The 4,755-nt window shown below is 36.0% G+C and overlaps 1 pseudogene; it reads right to left on the bottom strand.

Annotated features, from left to right (window-relative positions):
* Nucleotides 1-1,658: 1,658 nt before the first annotated feature.
* LOC117215468 lies at nt 1,659-3,131 on the bottom strand (annotated as a pseudogene).
* Between the last annotated feature and the right edge of the window lie 1,624 nt (nt 3,132-4,755).

Raw genomic sequence — 4,755 nt, 5'->3', positions numbered from 1 at the left:
AAACTACACTCTTGGCCTTTTTCGTGCTCAGTTCCAATTCGGTTTCCTTTAAAAATATTTCGAATCTCTTTAGCATTTCCTTTAGCTTCTCCTCTCTCTCAGCCATCAGCACAATATCGTCTGCATATGTCAATGACCATACCTTTCTTTCTCCTGCCACTATGCCCCCCCCCCCGACTTGTCCTTTCCTTAATTCTTCTTCCAGCCCCGCCACGTAGATGTTAAATAACGTAGGGCTCAACGGGCATCCTTGTCTGACTCCCCTCACTGTCCAAAATTCTTTTGTGTTGTTATTCTTGATTCTTACCACATTCTTTGTTTCTGCGTATATCTCTTTATTCCTTCTGGTTAAGTTTTCGTTAATCCCCATTTTTCTCATTTTCTCCTTCAATTTCTTTCTGTTTAGCCTGTCGAACGCCGCTTTTAAGTCCGCAAAGCAGGCATGTAGTTTTTCTTTTTCTCTACTCAACTGTTTGTCTATGATATGGTTTATCACAAATACCGCGTCTTTCTTTTCTGAATCCGAATTGGCTTTCTTTCAGTTTGTTTTCAATCTCTGCCTTCAGTCGTTCGTGCAGTATCCCTGCACAGATCTTGTATGCTGTATCCATTAATGTTACTTTTCTGTAACCCTTCCCTACTCTCTTGTCCCTCTTTTTATATATCGGACATATTTGCTCCTTTTTTCCAATCTTCTGGTATCCCCACCCCATTCCATATTTTCTTTAACAGAGCCCATAACGCTTCACCCACTTCCTTCGGTGCATACTTCTCCTTCAAGTTTCTTAGTTTGTATATCACCTCTTCCTTCTCTATATATTATCTTCTCTCTCATCCATTATTTTCTCTTCTGCTCGATGCTCCTCTTTTTTCCTGCTCTCTTTGTGCTCTGTTCCTTCTGAAATTTCCATAAAATGATTTTTCCACTCTTCCTCGCTTATTTCATATAATCTTCATCTATATTCTCTCTTCTTCTTCTGTATTTATTTATGTATTTCCACGCTTCTTGTTCTGTTTTGATATTCTTGATTTTCACCATTTCTTCTTCTTCGTATCTTTCCTTTCTTTGTTTGCACCTCTATTTGAATGCCTTTTTTCCTCCATAAGAGCTTCTCTACTGTATTTTCCTTTCATAAACTTTGTCACCTTCCTTCTCATCTCTCTTTTACTCTCTTTTCCTCTCTTTCTATTCCTTATCTTTACTTTCTTCTTTTGCATTGCTTCGTTTATCTTCTTGTTGATTTCTGTCCACATTTCCGCTACTGTTCTTCCGTTGCAGGTCCAGTCTTTACATTCGTCCAAGTATTTTTCCACACTTTTGTTTGTCCATTCCCTCTTCTCCTTCTCTTCTTCTTCCTTTTCCTCATTTTTTTGTAATTCCGCCCCCCCCCCTATTTCTATTTCTAACGGCATGTAGCCTGACTCTGTTCTTTTTCCTATTTTCATGTAAATTATTTCTTCTGTCGCCTCCTGATTGCCAATCACGTAGTCTATTACTGAGTTTCCTCTCTCGCCAATATAGGTCCGCTCCTCTCCTTCTTTATCGCTGCCATTGATTATCTTTAGCAGTGTTCTGCCTTTCATGTTTATTGTCTTGTCTTTTGATCGTCTGTTTTTTTCTTTCCCTACGTCCTCGTTTATCGACCGTCCCTCTTCTCCCGTTCTTGCGTTCCAGTCTCCGCCGATGATCACCACTTCCTCTTCTCTTCCGTCTACTCTTTCCTCTATTTTTTTCCATGTCCCTTATGTATCTTGATTATAAACCATCATTATCCTATACGTCTTGTAATTGTATATTATTTTTCTTCCAACTATATTATCACTAATTCCTTTATATCCTATTTCTCTTAGGTTTTTATTTATACCCGTTGTTATTCTTCCCTTTGCTCTTCCTTTTTTCCTTACTGTCATTGCTGCCCTGCATTTCCAGTCGAATTCTTTGGGTAGTCTATATTTTAACTTTTCTCTTTTGTCCTTACTTATTAGCCCTGCTACATTTCAGAAGCACGTTTTCATCCCCATTGTAGTCCCCCCTCCTGTTCCTCTTTTTTCATTTTCCTTCCCCTCTCTTTCTTTCTTCCTCCAGCCTCTCTCCGTTTTCGTTCCACCTGTACCATTTGTTCTCTATTGTTAGTTTCTTGTATCCTGTCCTTACATATTCGCCTTGTTCCATTCTTTCTCTGGCTACCCTTCTTATGTGTTGCTTCCCATCCCTTTCTTTTTTTGTCAGATCATCGTCCATGTATACACCCTTTTCCCATTTGCTTTTCTCCTTCATTATCCTTATTTTTTCCTCCATTGATTTCATCGTTGCCACTATTATTGTGTTCTTGCCCCCCCCCCACCTTTATCATATGTGCTTTTTCTACTTCTGCCCCTATCCTCATTTTTTCGTTTATGAACTCCTTTACTGTTTCTTCATTGCTTCCTTCGTTCCAGTCCACTCCCTTGATTACTATGTTTCTTCTTCTTTCCTCTCTCTCTGCCCTGTCCTGATCCTCACCAATTCTTCTGATTCTACCTAATAATTCTTTCTTTTCCCATTCCCACTCTCCTTTCTCTCTGTCTGTCTCTCTTTCCCTTCTTTTCCTTCTTTCCCTTTCATTTCTCTCTTCAGCTCCTCCACTTGCTTTTCCAATATATATATATTTTATTTCCTCGATCATTGCCTCGAATCCTCTTTCCATTTTCTCTATTTCTTCCACCACTGCCTCCATTACTTTCTCTCTGGCTGGTGTCTCTTTTTCTGTCGAACTGTATTTGTCCAGTGTATTTTTGAAGACTGCGTTACCAGTACTCCTTGGTCTTCCCCTGTTTGTCGCCATCTGCCGTCTCCCTACCTTACTTTGTTTTGCCGCGCTTCTAGCCTCCTAACCTCTTCTTTTCTAGTTTTTCTTATTTGTAGCTTTCTCTCGTTCTTGTCTCCTTTTTCGCTTTTCTTTTGCCTTCTCCTTGTATGCTCACTCTTTATTTTCCCTTCTTCATGCCTCTTTATGCTTCCTTTTCCTTTTTCCCTTCACACTTCACTTTTTCCACAGAGATCTCCGTCCGTGTGTTACCCTCGGCCCGAACCGAACCGAAAGCCCAAGTAAGGATTACTATTTTTGGCAAGCGAGTTTATGTAATTGTCCATTTTGTCGTGATATGCTTTAGAGAATTTTGTGTGCACTTAGTATCGATGTTAGTATAGTTGATATATACATATACATATACATATACATATATATATATATTTATATATATATATATATTATATTTATATATATATTTATATTATATATATATATTATATTATATATATTTATATTATATATATATTATATATATATATATTTATATTATATATATATATATGTATATGTGTATATTAGTTAGTTAGAGGAGGTAGAACAAGAATTTTCGCGTTGATGGATTGGATAAGAATGTGAATATTCGTTGTTTGATATATATTTATTCCTACGTTTGCCTTCTTCTTCTCTTTTAATTTCGCTATAGTAGTTTGTCGTTAGAACCAAAGCTCAGTTCATTTACTACGATGGTTTCTATTGCCACAATTTTCTTGCCCGTCGAGTTTAATAATCGAGGATGATTCCAACGATCCTCTCTGTGTGGGGTTCGTGTGGTTTCGCAAGCCTTGCCCAAAGACGGGCAATATTTTGACAACAGTGGGAGGAGGAATGCGAAGATCGATGGGTGTTTTCGATTATCGAAAACACCGTTTGCACAAGCCAACACAGCGAACGATCCTTTGGTTAAATTTTCGAAGGGAAATTGTTCTGCTATTTCTCTCTTACAATCGCATGCAATGATGGCAAGAATATCGGTAAATAGCAATGCCGGTATTGCTCTTAATTTTCGATTGAACCCGACGATGTATTTAATGGTCCTCTCTGTGCGGGACTTGTGTGATTTCGCAAGCCTTGCCCAAAGACGGGCAATGTTTTGCCAACAATGGGAGGAGGAATGCGAAGATCAGTGGGTGTTTGAGTAGCTGAAAACACCGTTCGCACAAGCCGACACAGCGGACAACCCCTTTGTTTAAAGTTTAAACAATGATTCTATCCTCAAAACCGTTCACGAAAATAAAACGAGATCGATGGTAGGAAGTTCTAATTCGATTCTCGAGGGCAACGAAATTATCAGAGAAGAAGGAAATTTTCAAAATTAATTTTCTTACCTTGAGGAGTAGGTGCTGTCTGGCGCCATTACCTCAGCTGCTCCGGTGGTCGTCGATGTTTTTGTTGGGTTTATTACTTGAACTCGAATAATAATATATTTAAATATAATAATTAAAAACTTAATCTATATATATATACATATAAATTTTTATAATTTTTAAATTAATAATAATTTATTATAAAAAAATTTTATTAAAAATTAAATATTTTTTTAAATACAAATTAAAATACTATCAAAACAATAAATCCTTTTATTAAATAAATTAATATTAAATATATTAAAATTAACACTAATAATTCAACCCAACATATTATTATTAATTTATCATATCGAATACGAGGTAATACACCACGAATTATAATTAATAAAATTAAATGAAATAAATAAACTAAAATAAAACTAAATGATCATCAATTTAATCCAAAAAACATTATTGTTAATAATAATCTTATAAATATAACATTTAAATATTCAGATAAAAAAAATTAATACAAATAATCTTCTATAATATTCAACATTAAATCCAGAAACTAATTCTGATTCACCTTCAATCAAATCAAATGGAACTCGATTTAA

Source organism: Bombus bifarius, unplaced genomic scaffold, assembly GCF_011952205.1.
Source record: "Bombus bifarius isolate JDL3187 unplaced genomic scaffold, Bbif_JDL3187 scf7180000009637_frag, whole genome shotgun sequence".
NCBI classification, from domain to species: Eukaryota; Metazoa; Arthropoda; class Insecta; order Hymenoptera; family Apidae; genus Bombus; species Bombus bifarius.
Note: the sequence above shows the minus strand (reverse complement) of the source record. Positions and strands in the feature narration are given on the sequence as shown.